The following is a 25,815-nucleotide window of genomic DNA, read 5'->3' as shown; positions in this document are numbered from 1 at the left end:
GTTAGTATATTTTGTGATCCCTTTTGGCTCAAGGTCACTAAGGGACTTTTGTTAAGCTTGTTGAGTAGCTCCATTCCATGTCTTTCTTTATCATGTTCAGGTCCTGTAGCATATTGTTTTGTTGCTCCAAAGAGGGCTATATGATCTGAAATTCCAGACAGGTGTTGATTTCACTAAGTCTGAGATCTGTTTGCCATTTGCATTTTTGCCATGCTTGTTTGAACCTGTTAATGGATGATTTGGCCGTAGCTCAGTGCTAGACTTTTATTAAGCATCTTGAATGCTTCCCTGCCATGTATTTTGTTGTCATGTTTGGTTGCTGTAGCATGTTCATTTCATTGCATTTAGATGCCTACTTGTTGTAAATCGCAGACCGGTGTCATTTTTGAATCGCTTGCCATTTCCAAACCGTAACTCTGATTCCGGCGTTCTTTATATCGTTTTCAAGTGATTTCATATCATCTTTCCAGTGGCACACTTGGATTTCCAAGTTGAGGCCAGGTTCATGCATTTCCTATCATATCTTGCATTTCACATCCCGCATCGCATCACGCATAGCATATCATCTTTGCATCGTGTTGTTTGAGTTTGCACGTGGTTGATTGTATCCTTGTTGCTTGTTTGTCTTGTTTGGGTAGAGCCGGGAGACGAGTTTGCTAACGAGGAGCCTGTTGAGTTTGCTTTTGAGGATCCAGTCAACTCTGACAACTGTGCAGGCAAGATGATCATACCCTCGAAATCACTACTATCTTTGCTATGCTAGTTTGCTCGCTCTTTTTCTATGCCATTGCTATGGTGCCTACCACTTGCTTGCAAGCCTCTCAAATTGCCATGTCAAAACTCTAACCCACCATTGTCCTAGCAAACCGTTGATTGGCTATGTTACCACTTTGCTCAGCCCCTCTTATAGCGTTGCTAGTTGCAGGTGAAGATTGGAGGCCGTTCCTTGTTGGAACATCTTTTATTTACTTGTTGGGATATCATTATATTATCTTGCTATCTTAATGCATCTATATACTTGGTAAAGGGTGGAAGGCTCGGCCTCTCGCCTAGTGTTTTGTTCCACTCTTGCCGCCCTAGTTTCCGTCATATCGGTGTTATGTTCCCGGATTTTGCGTTCCTTACGCGGTTGGGTTATAATGGGAACCCCTTGATATTTCGCCTTGATTAAAGCTTTTCCAGCAATGCCCAACATTGGTCTTACCATTTGCCACCTAGCCTCTTTTTCCCTTGGGTTTTCGGAGCCCGAGGGTCATCTTATTTTAACCCCCCCCCCCGGGCCAGTGCTCCTCTGAGTGTTGGTCCACCTGTCAGCTACCGGTGGCCACCAGGGGCAACTCTGGGCTGGCCTACCCGTACCTAGGACAATCTGAGTGTGCCCTGAGAAAGAGATATGTGCACCTCCTATCGGGATTTGTCGGCACATTCGGGCGGTGTTCCTGGTCTTGTTTTAACCTGTCGAAGTGTCTTGAGTTACCGAGATACCGAGTCTGATCGGAACATCTTGGGAGGAGGTCTATTCCTTCGTTGACCATGAGAGCTTGTCATGGGCTAAGTTGGGACTCCCCTGCAGGGATTGAACTTTCGAAAGTCGTGCCGGCAGTTATGGGCAGATGGGAATTTATTAATGTTCGGTTGTAGATAACTTGAACCTTAATTTAATTAAAATGAATCAACTGAGTGTGTTACCATGATGGCCTCTTCTCGGCGGAGTCCGGGAAGTGGACACGGTGTTGGAGTAATGTTTGCGCAGGTTGTTCTCTAGCTTCTCGCTCGTGCTTTGCCTCCTCTTCTCGCTCTCTTTTGTGAATAAGTTAGCCACCATACTTGCTAGTAGCTTGCTGCAGCTCCACTCATATTTTACCTTGCCTTACCTATAAGCTGGAATAGTCTTGATCACGAGGGTGCGAGATTGCTGAGTCCCTGTGGCTCACAGATTACTATTACACCAGATGCAGGGCCTGATGATTCCGCTCCAGGAGACGCATATGAGCTCAAGTGGGAGTTCGACAAAGACTCTCAACATACTTGTTTCCTTTCCCGATGATCAGTAGTGGTGCCCAGTTGGGGGTGAACGGGACCGTTGTCGCATGTTGGGTTCTCTTTATTTTGGCGCCGTAGTCGGGCCATGAGTGTTTGGTTGATGTAATGTTATTTATGTACTTGTTTGACGTGGCGAGTGTAAGCCAGCTATGTTATCTCCCCTTTATTATTCATATTACATGGGATGTTGTGAAGATTGCCTAACTTGCGACATATGCCTTCAATGCGATTATATCTCTAAGTCGTGCCTCGACACGTGGGAGCTATAGTCGCATCGAGGGTCTTACAGTTTACTTACAACTCAAGAATTACAACTCGATACTTAGAACAAAATATGACTCTATGTGAACGCCTCCGGCGGTGTACCGAGATATGCAATGAATCAAGAGTGACATGTATGGAAGAATTATGAAGGTGGCTTTGCCACAAATACGATGTCAACTACATGATCATGCAAGGCAATATGACAATGATGGAGTGTGTCAAAATAAACGAAACGATGGAAAGTTGCATGGCAATATATCTCGGAATGGCTATGGAAATGCCATAATAGGTAGGTATGGTGGCTGTTTTGAGGAAGATATAAGGAGGCTTATGTGTGATAGAGTGTATCATATCACGGGGTTTGGATGCACCGGCGAAGCTTGCACCAACTCTCGAGGTGAGAAAGGGCAATGCACGGTACCAAAGAGGCTAGCAATGATGGAAGGGTGAGAGTGCGTATAATCCATGGACTCAACATTAGTCATAAAGAACTCACATACTTATTGCAAAAATCTACAAGTCATCAAAACCAATCACTACGTGCATGCTCCTAGGGGGAGAGATTGGTAGGAAAAGACCATCGCTCGTCCCCAACCGCCACTCATAAGGAAAGCAATCAAAGAACACCCCATGCTTCAAATTTGTCACACAACTTTTACCATACGTGCATGCTACGGGACTTGTCAACTTCAACACAAGTATTTCTCAATTCCACAATTACTCAACTAGCACAACTCTAATATTACCATCTTTATATCTCAAAACAACTATCAAGTATCAAGCTTCTCATAACATTTAATGCACTCTATATGAAAGTTTTTATTATACCCATCTTGGATGCCTATCATATTAGGACTAATTTCAGAACCAAAGCAAATTACCATGTTGTTCTAAAAGACTCTAAAAATAATATAAGTGAAGCATGAGAGATCAATAATTTCTATAAAACAAAAGCACCACCGTGCTCTAAAAAGATATAAGTGAAGCACTAGAGCAAAATAATCTAGCTCAAAACATATAAGTGAAGCACATAGAGTATTCTAATCAATTCTGAATCATGTGTGTGTCTCCCAAAAGGTGTGTACAAAAAGGATGATTGTGGTAAACTAAAAGGCAAAGACTCAAATCATACAAGACGCTCCAAGAAAAACACATATCATGTGGTGAATAAAAATATAGCCTCAAGTAAAGTTATTGATAGATGAAGACGAAAGAGGGGATGCCGTCTGGGGCATCCCCAAGATTAGGCTTTTGGTTGTCCTTGAATTTTACCTTGGGGTGCCTTGGTCATCCCCAAGCTTAGGCTCTTGCCACTCCTTGTTCCGAAATCCATCAAATCTTTATCAAAAAACTTGAAAACTTCACAACACAAAACTCAACAGAAAATCTCATGAGCTCCGTTAGTATAAGAAAACAAATCACCACCTTAAGGTACTGTAATAAACTAATTCTTTATTTATTTTGGTGTTAAACCTACTGTATTCCAACTTCTCTATGGTTCATACCCCCTGACATTAGCCATAGATTCGTCAAAATAAGCAAACAGCACACGAAAAACAGAATATGTCAAAAACAGAACAGTCAGTAGTAATTCGTACGTTTTGAATACTTCTGTAACTCCAAAAATCCTGAGAAATTAGGACATCCTAAATAATTTGTGTATTGATCTACTAAAGTGGGAATTAGTATTTTATCGCTCTCTGGTTAAAAATGAAAATTATTCTCATGAGCGCATATTTTCTGTTTTTTCAGCAAGATCAAATAGCAATCCAAGAAGATCCTAAAGGCTTTACTTGGCACAAATACTAATTAAAACATAAAAAACACAATAATAATAGAGGATAGATGATTTATTTATTACTAAACAGGAACAAAAAGCAAGGAACGAAAATAAAATTGTGTTGCCTCCCAACAAGCGCTATCGTTTAACGCCCCTAGCTAGGCATAAAAGCAAGAATAGATCTAGGTATTGTCATCTTTGGTATGCAATCCATATGTGGCTCTCATAATAGATTCATAAGGTAATTTCTTTCTAGGAAAGTGTGTCATGCCTTTCTTTAACGGGAATTGGAATCTAATATTTCCTTCTTTCATGTCAATAATTGCACCAATCGTTCTAAGGAAAGGTCTACCAAGAATAATAGGACATGTAGGATTGCAAGCTATATCAAGAACAATGAAATCTACGGGCACATAATTCCTATTTGCAACAATAAGAACATCATTAATCCTTCCCATAGTTTTCTTAATGGTGGAATCCGCGAGTTGAAAATTTAAAGAACAATCATCAAATTCACAAAAACCTAACACATCACACAAAGTTTTTAGAATCGTGGAAACACTAGCACCCAAATCACATAAAGCATAGCATTCATGATCTTTAATCTTAATTTTAATAGTAGGTTACCACTCATCATAAAGTTTTCTAGGAATAAAACTTCTAATTCAAGTTTTTCTTCATGCGATTGCATTAAAGCATCAACGATATGTTTAGTAAAAGCTTTGTTTTGATCATAGGCATGAGGAGAATTTAGCATGGATTGCAACAAGGAAATACAATCTATCAAAGAGCAATTATCATAATTAAATTCCTTGAAATCCAAAATAGTGGGTTCATTGCTATGTAAAGTTTTGACCTCTTCAATCCCACTTTTACAAATTTTTGCATCAAGATCTAAAAATTCTGAATCATTGGAACGCCTTCTAACTAAAGTAGACTCATCTCCAGTCCCATCTTTATCAAGATTCATATTGGCAAACAAAGATTTCATAGGAGACACACCAATCTCTTTTAGATCTTCATCATTATTATCGTGAAAACTAGAAGAACACGCCTTCACAAAGCAATCTTTTTTAGCACGCATCCTAGCGGTTCTTTCTTTGCACTCATCAATGGAAATTCTCATGGATTTGAGAGACTCATTGATATCATGCTTAGGTGGAATAGATCTAAGTTTCAAAGAATAAACATCAAGAGAAATTCTATCCACGTTCCTAGCCAACTCATCAATCTTAAGCAATTTTTCTTCAAGCAAAGCATTGAAATTCTTTTGTGAATTCATAAATTCTTTAACACTAGTCTCAAAATCAGAGGGAATCTTATTAAAATTTCCATAAGAGTTGTTGTAGGAATTACCATAATTATTAGAGGAATTACTAGGAAATGGCCTATAATTAAAATTTTCTCTATACGTGTTGTTACCAAAATTGTTCCTACCAACAAAATTCACATCCATAGATTCATTATTATTCTCAATCAAAGTGGACAAAGGCATATCATTAGGATCAGAAGAAGCACTCTTATTAGCAAACAATTTCATAAGTTCATACATTTTTCCACTCAAAACATTAATCTCTTCAATCGCATGAACTTTTTTATTAGTAAATCTTTTGGTGTGCCATTGAGAATAATTAACCATAATATCATGTAGGAGTTTAGTAGCGTATCCTAAAGTGATTTCCATAAAAGTGCCTCCCGCGGACGAATCTAAAAGATTTCTAGAAGCAAAATTCAATCTAGCATAAAAATTATGTATAATCATCCATAAATTCAAACCATGTGTAGGGCAATTACCTATCATTAATTTCATCCTCTCCCAAGCTTGTGCAACATGCTCATGATCAAGTTGCTTAAAGTTCATAATATCGTTTCTAAGAGAGATGATCTTAGCGGGAGGAAAATACTTAGAGATAAAAGCATCTTTGCACTTATTCCATGAATCAATACTATTTTTAGGCAAAGAAGAGAAACAAGTATTAGCACGATCTCTAAGCGAAAACGGAAATAGCTTCAATTTAACAATATCATTAACCACATCTTTCTTCTTTTGCATATCACATAAATCAACAAAGCTGTTTAGATGGGTAGCGGCATCTTCACTAGGAAGGCCCGCAAATTGATCTTTCATGACAAGATTTGGCAAAGCAGTATTAATTTCACAAGATTCAGCATCGGTAAGAGGAGAAATCGGAGTGCTAATAAAATCATTATTGTTGGTATTGGAAAAGTCGCATAATTTAGGATTATCTTGAGCCATCGTGACAAACAATCAATCCAACAAACAGTCACACAAGAGGCAAGCGAAAGAAGGCGAACGGAAAAAGGGCAAATAGAAAAGAGGCGAATAAAACGACAAGGGTGAAGTGGGGGAGAGGAAAACGAGAGGCAAATGGCAAATAATGTAATGCGAGGGATAAGAGTTTGTGATGGGTACTTGGTATGTCTTATCTTGGCGTATATCTCCCCGGCAACGGCGCCAGAAATCCTTCTTGCTACCACTTGAGCATGAGTTGGTCTTCCCTTGAAGAGGAAATGGTAATGCAACAAAGTAGCGTAAGTATTTCCCTCAGTTTTTGAGAACCAAGGTATCAATCCAGTAGGAGACTACACGCAAGTCACCTAGTACCTGCACAAACAAATAAGAACCTCGCAACCAACGTGATAAAGGGGTTGTCAATCCCTTCATAGTCACTTACGAAAGTGAGATCTGATAGAGATAATAAGATAAATATTTTTGGTATTTTTGTTGTATAGATTGAAAAGTAAGGATTGCAAAATAAACGGTGACAGAAATAGCTAGTTGATGGGAAAATAATATAATGTAAAGTAGACCCGGGGGCCATAGGTTTCACTAGTGGCTTCTCTCAAGATAGCATATATTACGGTCGGTGAACAAATTACTGCCGAGCAATTGATAGAAAAGCGCATAGTTATGAGAATATCTAGGCATGATCATGAACATTGGCATCACGTCCGTGTCAAGTAGACCGAAACGATTATGCATCTACTACTATTACTCCACATGTCGACCACTATCCAGCATGCATCTAGAGTATTAAGATCATAAGAACAAAGCAACGCATTAGGCAAGATGACATGATGTAGAGGGATAAACTCAAGCAATATGATATAAACCCCATCTTTTTATCCTCGATGGCAACAATACAATACGTGCCTTGCTGCCTCTACTGTCTCTGGGAAAGGACACCACAAGATTGAACCCAAAGCTAAGCACTTCTCCCATCGCAAGAAAGATCAATCTAGTAGGCCAAACCAAACTGATAATTCGAAGAGACTTGCAAAGATATCAAATCATGCATATAAGAATTCAGAGAAGAATCAAATATTATTCATAGATAATCTTAATCATAAACTGTAACATCTCAATTTCCTAAATTAGGATGTTTATTAGATCATTCATATGCATCTCATATTTTCCATGCATTATTTGTCTTTCTTCAATATTCAATCATTATGCAACTAAAGGCAATTTATTGGAGCGGAGATAACATGACTTCTCCCCTGTTTTAAAAATGTTCATAATGTCCAGAATATTATTTCCAGTGCATCTACTTTGCTTTGGTATTTTTTCGAATTCCCAAAGTATTTTATTTCTGGGTTTTATTGTTGTTTGAGTGACCTATTGCATCAAAAGGATTTTACAAAATTGCATTAGTTGTGGAACTAGTGTTCCCGTAGTTTATATTGATAGGGCTATTTTTACTATGTGTCTAGGTATTTTTTATTTAGATTTGATATTGTGTATTCTATTTTATTTATTTTGCTGCTGTGGTTGTGTTTTAAAAAAAGAAATGCAGCGCATAGCACACTGCGCGGCCCAGCAGCCAGCCCCGTGGCCCAGCCTGCTCCCCTTGCCCGGCCCACTTCCCGTGAAGCGGTACGCGACAGCCAGCAGCGCCACGCCCGATCCTCCGTCGCCTCGGGCCACTGACCGGGGGGACCCGCACCTGACCCGCACCCAACCGCATCGCTGCACCCGACCCACATCGCCCTTCGCCTCCCGTCGCTGACTAGCGGGACCCGCGCCACCCCACTCTTCTTCCCCGAGTCGGCCGCACATGCAACCACACACGCGGACCCGAGTGCGAGCTTGAGTCGAACTCGAGCACCGGGCCACCCCGCGCATGCCCGAGACGTCTAGGGCGAGCCCACGCCCTTGAGGAACCCCCGAACCCCTGCCACATTCTTCCTCATTGCCGCATGCATCGGTTAGGGCGAAACCGATCTCGCTCGGAGCTCCGTCGTCTGTCGCCGTTCGCCGAGCGGTTGCGCCACTGTAAGAGCCCGCCGAGCTTCACCTCCTGCACCCTTCAATTTCCCTCTCAATGATGCACCCGCCTGACATCTCCTTGTTGCCAGACACGCAGCATAGGGAGAGGAACGAGTTGACCTGCCATCGCTGGAGCATCCGCGGTTCATGTCGCCGCCCCCGCCTACTGACGGAGCTTCGCCGCCGTCCGATACCACCACTGCCTCCACCACTCACCACTGCACCCACCCATACCTTCGCCTTCGCCGGAGAGCCACCGCAGCAACGCCGCCGCCTACGCCCGAAGCCGCCATCGTCTTCCTCTGTTTTCCGGTGAGCATGCACGCGCATGAGTTTTTTGGCCAATCATGTGTTTCCACGTGGCACATCGCTACATGACTTCGCTACAGCGCCCACACATTTTCTGTTGTTTTCTGTTTTCTTCTCCAGATTTCAGCCAAAACTTCTAATAGCTATATCTTTTAGCATATATATCTAATTTAGGTAATTCTTTTTCCTATGGACTCACAAAAATCAGCACATTATCACAGTACCAACTTTGCACATGTTTACACAATTTAAATTTGAATACGTTTGAATTTGAATTAAACCTTCCAGAGGCCGTAACTTTCAAACTGTTCATCGGAATCGGTTATTTCTTTTTGCGTTGTGACCATAATGCATTTAGGTGTTGTTGAGTTTTAAAAATGGTTTTCTTGCTGTTGTTTTTGTTTTGGTTCTTTTCGTGTTCCGGTGATTGATTTGTTGAATTGTGTTAAACGTGTAGATTGTCCGGAGTGCGACGCAAGCTATTGTCAGGAGTGTGACTTTCTGGACCAAAACCAAGGCAAGTTACATGTTGATCATCCTTTACCTATTGTTTTCTATGCATGTAGTTATATCACACTATGAATATATGCATGTATAGGATTATTATAATATTTTGCTATATTGTTGAGCTATCTACCATCATTGCAGATCGTGGTAGTTGTAGTTTTGCTATGCTTTGTAGACGGGGATTCGTTCGAGTATTCATTGAGCTTATGTGAGGATTATATATTTAACAAATTGAGTAGTAACTCAGGATTTAACTCACCTCTGGGCGGAAGTGGTATTGCTTGGTGTTGAGGGAAGGCATCGTGGGGTCTTGCACCTTTTATAAGGCCATGCGCCCATGAGAGTGCACCCTAAGTGGAATGCCGCCCAGGTTCAAAAAGATCAGACAGACTTAGTGACTAGTAGCTTCCATGTGCGACCACTAGCTATATGGGCTCTGGCTTAGTTGATCAGTTGTTGGAACCCTAGCCCAGACAGCATCGACAGATGTAGCATATGTAGGTGGGATGTGGCCGTCAAGTGGTTAAGGGAACCTCTTCTGAAAGACTTCGTCTCAATCTTCGGATTGGGTCCAGTGGGTAAAGTGTACTAAACTCTACAGAGTATCAAAATTAATCATGATTATCCATGCCCCAGTTATGGGCAAATCTGAGCCACTATGCCATTACAGTTGTTGGATGATCTTGACAGATGTGACACTTAATAATATTTGTGGGAAACTTAATAAAGGGTAGGTTGGAGTTGATTTTGCCAACTCAACCTTGTGTATATAATTGTAGTAATAAAAGAACTAAATGAAAATTGACTATTAGGTAGTTATTAGGATAAAATTAGCTTTCTACAAAAATAAACCCTCAAGCCTTCCTTTTGTTATACTATGCATATACATGTAGGTCTGCTCTATTATTACTCCTGCATAACTTGCCAATACATTCAAAGTATTGACCTATATGGTTGCAACGTCTCATGTTGCAGGATATTGAGACGAACAGTAAGGTACTGTTAGGGTCGCGAGTCTGCACTCAGCATCGCCAGTGGGCTATGATGGGACTGATCGTTATTTTCTGCTACTTTCCGTTGTTTGATTGAATAAAGCTAGCCAAGTGCTATGCATATTGTTTTATTTTATACATTCTGGATCATACGTTGTAATAAATTATGCACTTGCTATTCTGGTATTCATCTATATTGTGTGTGCTAGCAAGTTCGATCCAGGGACTAGCATGGTAAGCACAGAGACTCAAATCCTTTGAGGTTTGGTCGTTACAGATGGTATCAAAGCAGTGTGTTGACTGTAGGACGTGGCCCTAGAAAATGGATTACAAAAGCCATAGGAGTGAAAATTATTTTATAAACCAGCTATACTTCTTGCTGTTTATTAGTTAACCCCCTCAAGTATCTTGACTAGTTAAGTAGGAACTAGTGCTGAGACCACCATTCATGCTTGTTTTATATTGCAACATTATCGTGTTAGCGTATCTGTTTATGCCCACTTTCATGGTATGAAGATACTAGATTGTTTGCTTGATTCGTAGTTGTTTGTTAAATTGCTTAGTGTCGAAATTATTCGACTATATATGTATATATAATATTATTATATTGTTTGTTGTTTGTTTTGTTGGCGTTATTCGTTGTTGTGTTTTGTTGGCTTGATCATATTATTCATATGGGTAGAATATATTTATATATACATAGTCTTTGGCCCTATTATATTTATAACTCATCTATTCTTGCCAACCAAAACCCTTAGTATGCCTATTAGAGTGAGTTCTCCGGGAGCTGAGATGATAGAAGGTGTTGGTTCTCATCAGTTGACTATGTATATTGGGAAGCATGAGTTTCCTATGGATTTGATTATATTGAAGTCACAAGGTCTGGATATTATTTTGGGTATGGATTGGTTACAGTTGTATAAAGGTCGTATTGATTGTGCCAGTCGATCTATTACTCTCAGTGCACCAGGAGGGAAGAGGATCAAATATGTATGTAAGTGTAAGCATAATCAAGTGCGGGTGAACTCTCTTAAGGGGGGTAGCCTGGAAGAGGTGCCAATTGTGAGGGATTGTCCAGATGTGTTTCCAAAGGAGTTGCCAGGTATGCCACCAGATAGAGATATTGAGTTTCGTATTGATTTAATACCAGGCATTGGACCCATTGCAAAGAGACCATATAGAATGCCTCCTCAAGAGTTGGAAGAATTGAAGAAGCAGATAAGAGAATTGCAGGCACAATGATTTATTGGCCCAAGTTCATCACCTTGGGGAGCTCCAATTTTGTTTGTGGAGAAGAAGGATGGAACCCTGAGGATGTGTGTTGATTATCGCTCTTTGAATGAGGTAACCATTAAGAATAAGTATCCTTTGCCTATGATAAATGATCTGTTTGGCCAGTTGGAGGGAGCTACTGTGTTTTCTAAGATTGATCTTCGTTCTGGTTATCATCAATTGAAGATTCGTGAGCAAGATATTCCAAAGACTACTTTTACTACGAGGTATGGGTTTTATGGATATACTATCATGTCATTTGGATTGACTAACACTCCTGCATACTTCATGAATATGATGAACAAGGTGTTTATGGAGTTCTTGGATAAATTTGTGGTTGTTTTCATTGATGATATATTGGTGTTCTCCAATAATAAGCAAGAGCATGAGGTGCATCTCCGTTTGGTATTGGAGAAATTGAGGGAACATCAATTGTATGCCAAGTTTAGCAAATGTGAGTTTTGGCTGGATGAGGTAGCATTCCTTGGACATGTTGTGTCAGGTAATGGAGTTGCAGTTGATCCATCTAAGGTTGTTGCAGTTACAGAGTGGGAGACACCCACGACAGTTGGGGAGATTCGCAGTTTTTTGGGCCTTGCAGGTTATTACATGAGGTTTATTGAGAACTTCTCCAAGATTGCAAAGCCTATTACTGAATTGTTGAAGAAAGAGAAGAAATTTGTTTGGACTGATGAATGTGAAGCCAGTTTTCAAGAGTTGAAGCAGCGTTTGGTTACAGCACCAGTCTTAACTCTGCCGGATATACATAAGGACTTCCAGGTATATTGTGATGCTTCTCGTCAAGGACTTGGGAGTGTTTTGATGCAGGAAGGTAAAGTTGTTTCATATGCTTCACGTCAACTTAAGAATCAATAATTATCCTACACATGATTTGGAGTTAGCCTCAATTATTATATTATTTTGCTGTATTGTTGAGCTATCTCCCGTCATTGCAGATCATGGTAGTTGTAGTTTTGCTATGCTTTGTAGACAGGGATTCGTTCGAGTATTCATTGAGCTTATGTGAGGATTATATATTTAACAAATTGAGTAGTAACTCAGGTTTAACTCACCTCTGGGCAGAAGTGGTATTGCTTGGTGTTGAGGGAAGGCATCATGGGGTCTTGCACCTTTTCTAAGGCCACGCGCCCATGAGAGTGCACCCTAAGTGGAATGCCGCCCAGGTTTAAAAAGATCAGACAGACTTAGTGACTAGTAGCTTCCATGTGCGGCCATTGGCTATATGGGCTCTGGCTTAGTTGATCAGTTGTTGGAACCCTGGCCCAGACAGTGTCGACAGATGTAGCATATGTAGGTGGGATGTGGCCATCAGGTGGTTAAGGGAACCTCTTCTGAAAGACTTCGTCTCAATCTTCGGATTGGGTCCAGTGGGTAAAGCGTACTAAACTCTGTGGAGTATCAAAACTAATCATGATTAGCCGTGCCCCCGGTTATGGGAAAATCTGAGCCACTATGCCATTACAGTTGTTGGATGATCTTGACAGATGTGACACTTAATAATATTTGTGGGCAACTTAATAAAGGGTAGGTTGGATTTGATTTTGCTAACTCAACCTTGTGTATATAATTGTAGTAATAAAAGAACTAAATGAAAATTTGACTATTAGGTAGTTATTCGGATAAAATCAGCTTTCTGCAAAAATAAACCCTCAAGCCTTCCTTTTGTTATACTATGCATATACATGTAGGTCTGCTTTATTAATACTCCTGTGTAACTTGCCAATACATTCAAAGTATTGACCTATATGGCTGCAACGTCACATGTTGCAGGATATTCAGACGAAGAGTAAGGTACCGTTAGGGTCGCGAGTCTGCACTCACCATCGCCAGTAAATGATGCACTTGCCATTCTGGTAGTCATCTATACTGTGTGTGCTAGCGAGTTCGATCCAGGGACTAGCACGGTAAGCATAGAGACTCAAATCCTTCGAGGTTTGGTCGTTACATAAACCCACAATTCATCGGATCTCAGCAAACACACAGCAAAAAGAATTACATTGAATAGATCTCCAAGAACATCAAGGAGAACTTTGTATTGAGATCCAAAGAGAGAGAAGAAGCCATCTAGCTAATAACTATGGACTCGAAGGTCTATGGTAAACTACTCACACATCATCAGAGAGGCTATGGTGTTGATGTAGAAGCCCTCAGTGATCAAATCCCCCTCCGGCAGATCGCCGGAAAAGGTCCCTAGATGGGATCTCACGGGTACAGAAGGTTGCGTCGGTGGAAAAGTGGTTTCCTGGATCCCCTGGATGTTTTCAGGGTATAAGAGTATATATAGGCAAAAGAAGTAGGTCGTGGGGCCCACGAGGGTGGGGCGCGCTTGGCCCCCCGGGCGCGCCGCCCTACCTCGTGGCCGCCTCGTTGCTTCATTGACGTCCACTCCAAGTCTCATGGATTGCGTTTGTTCCAAAAATGATCCTCACGAATGTTTCATTCCATTTGGATTCCGTTTGATATTCCTTTTCTGCAAAACACTGAAATAGGCAAAAAAAACTGCAATTTGCACTGGGCCTTCGGTTAATAGGTTAGTCCCAAAAATAATATAAAAGTGCATAATAAAGCCCATTAAACATCCAAAACAGATAATATAATAGCATGGAACAATAAAAAATTATAGATACGTTGGAGACGTATCACTAGGCTTATCAAGTTTAACCCAAGTATTCTGCATGTGTAAAACTGTCTTACACCCGTTGTATGTGAACGTAGAGTCTATCACACCCGATCATCACATGGTGTCTTGAAACGGCGAACTGTAGCGACGGTGCATACTCAGGGAGAACACTTTTATCTTGAAATTAAGTGAAGGGATCATCTTATAATGCTACTGCCGTTCTAAGCAAAATAAGATGCACAAAACATAAACATCACCTGCAATCAAAATATGTGACATGATATGGCCATCATCTTGTGCCTTCGATCTCCGTCTCCAAAGCATTGTCATGATCTCCATCATCACCTGCTTGACACCTTTGTTCTCCATCGTAGTGTCGTAGTGTCGTTGCATCGAGGTCGCCACGCCAACTATTGCTTCTACAACTATCGCTAACTCATAATAAAGCAATTACATGACGCTCGCACTTCATACAATAAAGAGACAACCCTAAGGCTCCTGTCGGTTGTCGATATTATAAAACATGATCATCTCATACATCAACATATATCACATCATATCTTGACCATATCATATCACAACATGCCCTGCAAAAACAAGTTAGATGTCATCTACTTTGTTGTTGCAAGTTTTACGTGGCTGCTACGGGCTTCTAGCAAGAACCGATCTTAAATATGCAAAAACCACAACGGTGATTCATCAAGTTTGTTGTTTTAACCTTCTTCCAGGACCGGTCGTAGTCAAATTCGGTTCAACTAAAGTAGGATAAAAAGACACCCGCCAGCCACCTTTTATGCAAAACTAGTTGCATGTCAGTCGGTGGAACCGGTCTCATGTGTGTCGACATGTAAGGTTAGTCCGGGCCGCTTCATCCCACAATAACGCTGAATTAAAATAAGACGTTGGTGGTAAGTATGACTATCACCGCCCACAACTCGTTGTGTTCTACTCGTGCATATCATCTACCCATAGACCTGGCTCATGATGCCACTGTTAGGAATCATTGCATGGAAAACAAAAAAAATTGTACGCACACGCAATGATCTATCCATGGAGATGCATAGAAATGAGGGGGGAGTGTGTGTATGTACCCTTGTAAACCGTAAGCGGAAGCGTTTCACAACGCAGTTGATGTAGTCGAACTTCTTCTCACGTCAACCGATCAAGTACCGAACGCACGACACCTCCATGTTCTGCACACGTTCAGCTCGGTGACGTCCCTCGCCTTCTTGATCCAGCAAGACGTTGAGGTAGTAGATGAGTTCTGTCAGCACGACGGCGTGGTTACGGTGATGGTGAAGTGATCTCCGCAGGGCTTTGCCTAAGCACTATGAAAATATGACCGGGGGTGTAAACGGTGGAGGGGGCGCCACACACGGCTAACAATTGATCTGGTGTGTGCTAGGGCGCCACCCCCCCCCCCCCATATATAGGTGGGAGGGAGAGGGGAGGCTTCTAGGAGGCGCCCCAAGTAGGCCGAATCCTAGTTGGGGTCCTCCCCAAGTGGCTCCCCCTTGCCATATTTAACCGAGGGAGAAGGAAAGAGGGGGGAGAGGGAAGGAAGTGGGAATCCTAATCCACACTTTCCTTTCCATTCTCCCCTTTCCTTCCCCTACTTAGGCTGTCCCATATGGGGGGCGCACCAGCCCCTTGTGGTTGGTGTGTTTCCCCATTTGGCCCATAAGGCCCATATCTTTTGCCGGGGGTGCCCGGAACCCCTTCCAGTGACCCGATAAGTACCCGGTACCCCCCGAAACACTTCTGGTGTCCGAATACCATCATCCTATATATCAATCTTTACCTCTCGACCATTTTGAGACTCCTCATCATGTCCGTGATCTCATCCAGGACTCCGAACAACATTTGGTCACCAAATCACATAACTCATATAATACTATGTCGTCATCGAACGTTAAGCGTGCGGACCCTACGCGTTTGAGAACTATGTAGACATGACCGAGACACCTCTCCGGTCAATAACCAATAGAGGAACCTGGATGCTCATATTGGCTCCTACATATTCTACAAAGATCTTTATCGGTCGAACCGTTATGACAACATGCGTTATTCCCTTTGTCATCGGTAGGTTACTTGCCCGAGATTCGATCATCGGTATATTCATACCTAGTTCAATCTCATTAACGGCAAGTCTCTTTACTCGTTCCGTAATACATCCTCCCGCAACTAACTCATTAGTCACTTTGCTTGCAAGGCTTCTTATGATGTGTATTACCGAGAGGGCCCAAAGATACCTCTCCGATACTCGGAGTGACAAATCCTAATCTTGATCTATGCCAACTCAACAAACACCTTCGGAGATATATGTAGAGCATATTTATAATCACCCAGTTACGTTGTGACGTTTGATAGAACACAAGGTATTCCTCCTGTATCCGGGAGTTGCATAATCTCATAGTCAAAGGAATATGTATATGACATGAAGAAAGCAATAGCAATAAAACCGAATGATCATTATGCTAAGCTAATGGATCGATCTTGTCAATCACATCATTCTCCTAATGATGTGATCTTGTTATCAAATGACATCACATGTCTATCATTAGGAAACCTTAACCATCTTTGATCAACCAGCTAGTCTAGTAGAGGCTTACTAGGGACACAATATTTGTTTATGTATTCATGCATGTATTTAAGTTTCCGATCAATACAATTCTATCATGGATAAGGAAATATAATATAAAATAACAACTTTATTATTGCCTCTAGGGCATATTTCCTTCAGGTTCCGCTATCGGACATTGAACAAAGGGGTTTTGTTCATGTCTATGTTTTACCTAACCTATAGGGTCACAAGCTTAAGGTAATCATGGTCTGCTGAGTGTTAGTTGACAGTAATATTAAGGATTTATTTGTGAAATAGTTTTGTTAATATTCGAATTATTTTTTAGAGGAACCGGAAGCGTTTCGGGGTCGCCGAAAGGGTCTCGTAGTTTATCGGGCAATACCAGGTATTACAGATAAATAATATAAGGCTCTAGTAATAGTTAGAAGGTTGTTATAATTAATTAAATATAAACGGCCCTTAAAAGGCCAAGAGGTGGAAGACAACTTGGGCCACAAGGGCGTCGCCCCTTTCTCCTATTAGAAAGGTGGGAGGGAGGCCGAATTGGGGAGGTATTCCCCTTTCCCATAGCCGGCGCAAGGGGGGGAGAACTTTCCCCCCTTGTGTGATGCCCCTCCTCTCCCCTCGAACCTATATATACTAGAGGCTTTTAGCACTTTTGAACACACAAGTTTTGGAGCCTCCTCTAGTTCACTAGTTATAGTTCTAGTTTGTCCTAGTTGATCAATTAGAGCTTTACCTAGATCCCCTAATGTTCATAATTAGAAGCCCAGTGTGGTACTAATATCCTACCTCTAATTATCTGGCGATGATTAGCTTTGGACGGCGAAGAGCTGCCGGATCGTGAAGATTGTACGCTTGCAACTCGTAGAGAGGTCATGCTTTTGGTCTTCCATTTTGATGGACTGTTCATGGGAGGTTAGAGGGTTCGCTCATCTACGGTTCGAGGGACTATAAGTACGATCTACATCGACTCGTCTTCTTCCGCGGCAACTCGGAGTCAGTAACGATTGAATCCAAACTATTAATGCATCTTCATATGGTTCCTAGGTGCTTGTAGGAAAAAAAATGTGTTTTCTACAACGTTTCCCAACAGTCCTGGCCGTGACTGCGATCCCAGGACCTCCTAGGCGTCAAATGTAAGGTGGCCGCACATGAGGCGTCTGGGTGGGCCGACCCATTGCACAACAAAGCGGGACCATGATGGCATCGCTCGTCTGTTGCCTGTGCATTTTGACAACAATGTGGAGCAATGAGCCTCACATATGAAATGTGTGTGATCCGAGCATATATTTCTGGCGTAAAGCAAGAGGTCCTCTGCCTGGTTGTTTTTTAGGCCCATCCAGTGGGTGGTGATTATCATCTCACAATATAAAAAACTAGTGGGTTGTAATACAAAGGAGAAGGAAACGAAGGGAAGGAAAGAAAAAGAAGAAAGAAAGGAAAAGGTCGGAAAGCTCCGATGTCGCGAACTTACGAAGAAACTTGAACTCATTTCTCCTTCATGTTTGTCTGTTCCTCTCTTCTTCCTTCATCTTCTTCCTCTAGACTCTATAACATGTACTCAATTCGTGTATTGGAAGGACTTGAAAAACTTGGGTGTTACAGGTCATCCATGGAGGGAGAGGATTAAATGTGGTCACCGCTGGCCTCCACCATTCCCCATGGTGGGCAGCAACATAGAAATAATGTATGATAGAAACTTATTAGAAAGGGACGAGTGCTATTCTTGACGCATATATAGCGCCCACTTGGGTGATCGCCCTCTGTGATGTTGACCCTTCCAACTTGGACATAAGGGGGAAATATCTAGTGCACCGGTGCTTATGATAATACCGGCGCACCGGACCTCTGTAACACATTTTAAAATGTTCCAAAAATGTGGGAAAAAATTAGCACATTCACACAACATCAATATTTGTTGTCGCAAAATTTCAAATCAAAATTCGATACATTGCTCTAGATACAAAAATGACAAATTTAGCACTGAATAGTATGTAGTAGAATTTGGGCTTTAGATTTGGCCCATTATCACATTGATGTCATTTGAAATTTTGCGACAACAAACATTAGTGTTGTCTAAAAGTTCTCAATTCTTTCATATTTTTGGAACCTTTTAAAAAGTGCTTGGATGTCCAATGCACCTGTAGCACCACAAGCATTGGTGCACCGAATACGTTCCCTAGACACAGGACAACGGCTCATCTTCTCGTGCGCGACACCAAACACATTCTACAGATTTAAATTACGGACTCCTCATGGCACTTTTGAAAGAATAAGGAGGGAGGAGGACCCACCCTGAAATACAAGAACTGCACTATATGTCTAAAGCTCACCCAGGGTCAATCCTATTTGGCGTGTAGATAATTGAATAGCGACCTAGTGCCTACCTCCTCGCTCCTCGCAACATCCACTTGGGACAAATATTTTCAGGATTTTATTTCTCTGTGTTTTTTCTACCTTTTTCATTTTCATTCTTCCCTTTCTTTTTTCATTTTTTAGTTTCCTTTCTCTTTGATCATTTTTTACTTTTTCTTATTTTCTTTTAACTTTTTTCTCATTTTTTCCTTTCCTTTTTCATTTTACAAACATATTTCAAAATTGTGAATATTTTTTGAAATCATGAAATCACAAATATTTTTTTCAAAATGGGAAACCTTGTTTGAAATCATAAACGATTTTCAAATTCAGGGAGATTTAAAAAGAATTAGTAGCATTTTTTGAATCTCGTGATTCGTGAACAATGTTTTGAATCGGTAACCATTTTTTGAATCGGTGAACACTTTTGGAAATTTGGGACTTATTTAAAAATCCATGAACAATTTTTTGTTTTAACAAACATTTTTTGAACTACACAAACATTTTTCGAATTCAAGAACATTTTTCGAATAAGCAAATTATTTTAATATATGGACTTTTGTCAAAGTTTGGGAAAGATATTTGAAATTCATGAACATATTTTTGAATTTGGTGAGCATTTGAATTCGCGAACATTTGTTCAAATTCATGAAAAACAATTAACACGCAAACATTTTTTATTTTGCCAAACATTGTTTTCAAAATCATGCACATTTTTTGAACACAAACATTTTATGACTTCCTATGAATTTTTTGAATTCATAGCATTTTTTTAAAATCATTTTTTTGGAAATTCGCACCTGTTTTAGAAATCTCAAATTCTTTCGAAGAAATAAAACAATAATTGAAAGGCAAAAAATAAAATAAAAAATTAGGGAGCTTTCGGTCCCACACGAGGTCTGATGCGAAGCGCGGGTGACGGGTCTACATTTGGTTAAAACTCGGCGCGCTGGTCACGAAATGGGGGTCCTTCGCGACAGAAGTACTATATTGCTAAAGGCCAGACTTGCTTCCGTCTCGCCTGAAGGGTTCACGCATATGGGCTGGCTCATTCGTGCCGTCGCTCGCTCGCTCGTTCTACGTGCTGCTTTCGTCCGGTGTTTTTCTTCTACTTTTTCTTTTTCATTTTTTATCTGTTTGCTTTTATTTTATCATCCATTTTCTGTTTTCATCGTTTTCCTTCATTTTTTTCACAGTTTATACCGGTTTTTATTTCCTTTTATTTTTATTATTTATTCTTTTCTTTTTGATATTTTTTATTCTATTTCTTTGTGTTTCTTTTGTTTCTTCGTACAGTCTTTTTTATAGAATAGGAATATTTTTTCAATACACATTAAACATTTTTTATATAGATAATTAACATTTTTGCCAACTTATACTTTCTATGTCTACTTTTTCAATACACATTGTACATTTTCTGTACACACCAGCAACATATCTTATAAACCTATAACATTTTGGAAGCACATGACTAAGATTTTTAAAACATTTTTTCGACTTTTTCCATAAATAATGTACATTTTTTGTGTACACCAGAACATTTAATATATAGACGTTTAACACTTTCCAGATACATGATTAAAAAAACTGAAGCATATATTATCTATGTCTAATGTTTTATACACATTGTACATTTTTTATATACATCAGAAAAAATATGTACACGTTTAACATTGACCAAATACATGATTAACATTTTTTTAGTTCATATATTTTATGTCTACTTTTTTCCAAACACATTGTACATCTTTTGATACATTTTTCATTAAAAAATCATATACATCATAAACATTTTTTTCTATACACATGTAATATTTTTGAATGCATAACTAACATTTTTTAATATTAAAACTTTGTATCTTTTATACTTTTTTCCATACAAATTGTATATTTTCGTATGCGTCGGAAACAATTTTTCTGTACACATTTAACATTTCTTAAATTCATGATTAACAGTTTTCAACTTTTCTGTAAAGTGAATTTTGTAATAGACATATTCATAATATTTCGAAATACTAGCAAAAGAAAAAAAATGAAATAGAAAATGTAAAAAAAAGAAGATGAAAGCCCGTATCCACGCTGGACCGGCCTAGTTGGGCATAGTTGGGCGGCTGCCTCAAGCGAGGTATCTTAGTGTCTCGCATTTAGCGAGACATAGGGTGCCCAGCCCTTCGCCATGGACCTAGGGGATGAGAGAAACATTCGAGAGCAACTAGTTAACGAGCGCTCCTTCGGAGCGCTCGTAACGAGCGGTTCGGGAGCCCTCTGCGCGTGACAAGTGTCGCGTGCAGAGCGCTCCCGCAAGGGAAAACCACCTGGCGCGGTTGGTTCCCCGTTTTCCCTTTCCGGTCTGTGGTTTCGTGCGATTTGCAGTTTGACCCTCGAACTACCAGGATTTTCTGTTTTCCCTTTCCGCGCGATCACACAAAGAAAATACAAGTTCGTGCGCTTGGTTCACTGTTTCCCTTTCAAGTTTCCCTTTTTGTTTCCATTATATTTCCGGGTAATGGAGATTTATGAGGTAGTTACGGGTGGGGACTACCAACACTATCAAATGTGACCTTTCAAGTAAGGAAAAAACAACAACTTTTTAATGCAAAGCGGCAGTCTTCAGAATCGTTCAATCGTGTGAATTATGTATAGGCGCAGGTGTAGACTAGCGGAGGCACGGCTATATAACTTTACTAAATTGAGGAACAACGCCTCCGGCGCGAGGGAACCTCCTGCTCGCCTTCGGCTCTTTTACTTTTCATAAACATCTTGAAGGGGGGGCATAGCTCGAAGTGTGCGTTGGTCGTACCGCGTGCTGGTTCGTGCTGCACGTTGTCCATCGTGGTGTGACACGGCGCCTCCGGCGCGAGGGAACCTCCTGCTCGCCTTTGGCTCATTTACTTTTCATAAACATCTTGAAAGGGGGGCATAGGTCAAAGTGTGTGTTGGTCATGCCGCGTGCTGATTCGTGCGGCGCGTTGTCCGTCGTGGTGTGACACGGCTCCTCCGACACGAGGGAACCTCCTACTCGCCTTCGGCTTGTTTACTTTTCATCAACATCTTGAAGGGGGGCATAGGTCGAAGTGTGTGTTGGTCGTGCCGCGTGCTGGTTCATGCGGCACGTTGTTCGTCGTGGTGTGACACGACGCCTCCGGCGCGAGGGAACCTCCTGCTCGCCTTTGGCTCATTTAATTTTCATAAACATCTTGAAGGGGGGCATAGGTCGAAGTGTGTGTTGGTCGTGCCGCGTGCTGGTCCGTGCGGCGCGTTGTCCGTCGTGGTGTGACATGGCGCCTCCGGCGCGAGGGAACCTCCTGCTTGCCTTCAGCTCGTTTACTTTTCATAAACATCTTGAAGGGGGGGCATAGGTCGAAGTGTGTGTTGGTCGTGCTACGTGTTGGTTCATGCGGCGCGTTGTCCGTTGTGGTGTGCACGGCGCCTACGGCGCCAGGGAACCTCCTGCTCGCCTTCGGCTCGTTTAATTTTTATACAGTAGGTCGTGCAAATGGCAAGCTCCTTTGTTTCAAAAGGCACGGGTTTGAAGCATGTGCAGTCACGTCTGCTTAGGAGCTAGGCATGGTTGAGGCTCTATATGTATGTGCGTGCATGCACATGTGCGTATCCTACGAAGGCATTGGTATGTTGCCTCCGGAGGCACGGGTGTGACTCATATGCTTGCACGTGTGCGTAGGAGCTAGCTACGGTTGAGGCGCTCTTGCTATGTATGTGTGTGGATATTGCTCGGAGGCATGGTGACCCAGGCTTTGGTGGCACAAGGCCATGTCGTCTCTGGAGGCACGGTAGGGTGGTCTCCAGAGTCACACGTAAGGGTTCTTTTTGGGATACACTGCTGTCGTACAAATAACAAGAGGCACTATTGTTCATAGTGTACTGGCACTCTTTGATGATGTTGTTTTTTAACATGAACAAACAATTTCTAAGTACATTACATACAAATGTGAGTTATTGATAAACTATTTTGTCACGTCTTGACAGAATTAGGCTCGCGGTCTAAATCAAAAGTTTCAGTCTTCATTCTTGTTGAAGATCTTGCTAAACTCGTCACCCATTTCACTAGCTTTGACTTGATTCATCTCACTACTTAAGAGAATGTACATTGCCTCTGCCCTCCAGTCTTCAACCTCATCCTGTGAAATTTTGCTGAGAAGAGAAGTATATTGTTAGAGTTGGTGCATAAAGTTGTATATAGGTAAATATATATAGACTTACTGTCAAATCTTCCAGGTCTTCGACGAACTTTCCACCATTGTAGAGGAATGTAAGCTTTAAAACAACAAATGGTGATTCGCCCTTTTTTACCACTGCAACGTCTTGCATGGTATGAATCTGCCATCTTGTTTTCTTTGGATTCATTGTTTTTTCAAGTATGGTGTTGAAGACTTCTTTAATCCTAGGTACCTGGGAATTGCATTTTGTAATTGTTTTAATACTGCAACTTGTAAAATTGAAAAAATTGTTATGTATAAATGCTTACGATTGCCGACTTATAAGCGTGATATTCCTGAAACTGTGTTTGTTTCTTTTTCAGCGTCTTCAAGTTCCTGAAGAACTCGACATGCTTCATTTGGATCCAATTTATCCATGTCTATCTTTTCTTTCTCAAATTCCTTTGGAGTTGCTTCTCGAGGATCAATAATGTGAACTTTGTGTTTATATTTGTCCAACACATATAGTACGTAGCGGTCATGCTTCTCCATTGCAATGAATATCTATGTACAAAATACTTGCTGGTTTCCTGACAGTTTAATATAAAGTAATTTGATAGAATGCATATTTTGTGATTTTGTCGCGGAGGAAAGGGATGTTACCATGTTTGCTGTTGAGAGCTTTTTCCGTTGATTTTCTTTGAGATACATGGGAACCAACTGATTCTTTGTTTTTTGCAGTTCACTTTTAAATTTTGCAATAGTACTTTTGTCTTTATTTAATTTCAATATATGCTGCAAACAATAATTACGATGAAAAAAACTGTTAGAAAAAATAGCTGTGTAACAATATAAAAAGAGTAGGTGTTGCAATATAGACAAGATTTTGCTTTTTAAAAGTTTACCTCTGTAAAGTTTGGTCCTAATATTACTCTGTCACTCTCTTTTGAATCTTGTCTGCTTTCCCAGATTTCTGCTATGTCATCGAGCACCCTCTTTACCATATGATGTGGTATGTTCGTCTGTGCTGGTCTTGGACCAAATACTGCCTTCAGTTGGGCTCCAGTAAGTTGCGTGCTTTCACTGTCCCTACGGATGGGCCTAAATATAGTTTTCCTACGAGAGGGAGATAAAATAATTTTGGAGGTCACGGTCAGTAAGAAACAGATTTTTACATTATTTTTGGCCTATGTCCAACTCTTTTGAGGTGCAATAGAAAACAACTCACTTTTTGTATTCCTCCTGCCAGTTGTCGCTCATGACTAGTTGGAAGAGGTCAGACGCCTCCTTTGTGTGTTGGAAGCAGTGAGAATGTTTTGGGTATGGACTGGTGCTTCGTCCTTTTTTTCCTTTTTGTTTAATCTGTTTCGGTCAGCGGAAGCAGATATGTAATATGTATAAGCTCTCGTGATACGAAAGACATTGGTCAACCGTGGGATGGGTAGGTCATTACAAAAAAAGATAACCATAAATGATTTTCTTACCTTTGTTGGTGGAAAAGAAGTTTGAAGTTTCTGGTTTGAATTCTTTGATTCTTCCAGGTAGTTGCTCACACTTTACTTGGTTTGTTTCACCAAATATGGCTGTAAAAAGGAACTCTGGTTTCCACTCGGCATCTATGTTGCTATACTGCATGAAGGTCATTGGATATTCTTTTATTTTTCTTTCATGAGATAATTGAAGTATTCAAGTAGTGTTGCTTCTAAAAATTAAATTTTTTGCTCTCATACTATTCACTTACATGGAAATCCTCATCATCTTTTATGAGATCAATGCCATTCAAGTATTTTGCAAATTGAACCATGAAGTGTCCGCATTGGGTACCCTGCTATTTTGGCACACAGACTCTGTTAGGTGTTTCTGCTATCCTCGACCAGTTCGGTTCGCTGTTGGCTCGTAGTTTCGCTTCACCGTAATGCTTCTTCATGAGTGCGTGCATCCTTTTATTTTGTGATTACGGTTTGGTTTTATTGTTCGTTTTTTCCATTAGTAAAGTGTAACGCCCTCGATGCGGTTATATCTCCTACATGTCGAAGCACGACTTAGAGGCATAACCGCATTGAAAGCAATGTCGCAAGTGAGGTAATCTTCGCAAACAACCCATGTAATACATAAGGGAAAGAGATACATAGTTGGCTTACAATCACCACTTCACACAATACATGAATAAAACATTACATCATCCAGATACAATCAAGGTCCGACTACGAAACCAAGGTCCAGATACACACGCGGTTGGTGCATTTTAATTAAGTTAAGTTTCACGTTATCTACAACCGGACATTAACAAATTCCCATCTGCCCATAACCGCGGGCATGGCTTTCGAAAGATCAATCCCTGCAGGGGTGTCCCAACTTAGCCCATCACAAGCTCTCACGGTCAACGAAGGATATTTCTTCTCCCAAGACAATCCGATCAGGCTCAGCATCCCGGTTACAAGACATCCTCGACAATGGTAAAACAAGTCCAGCAAAGCCGCCCGATGCACCGACAATCCCGATAGGAGCTGCACATATCTCGTTCTCAGGGCAACACCGGATAGGTCAAGCTACGAGTAAAACCAACCCTCAAGTTTCCCCGAGGTGGCCCCGCAGGCTGCCCGTTTCGGACCAACAC

This window comes from Triticum aestivum, chromosome 2A, assembly GCF_018294505.1.
Source record: "Triticum aestivum cultivar Chinese Spring chromosome 2A, IWGSC CS RefSeq v2.1, whole genome shotgun sequence".
Taxonomy (NCBI): domain Eukaryota; kingdom Viridiplantae; phylum Streptophyta; class Magnoliopsida; order Poales; family Poaceae; genus Triticum; species Triticum aestivum.
The sequence above is the reverse complement of the archived record's forward strand: the minus strand, read 5'-3'. Positions refer to the sequence as shown.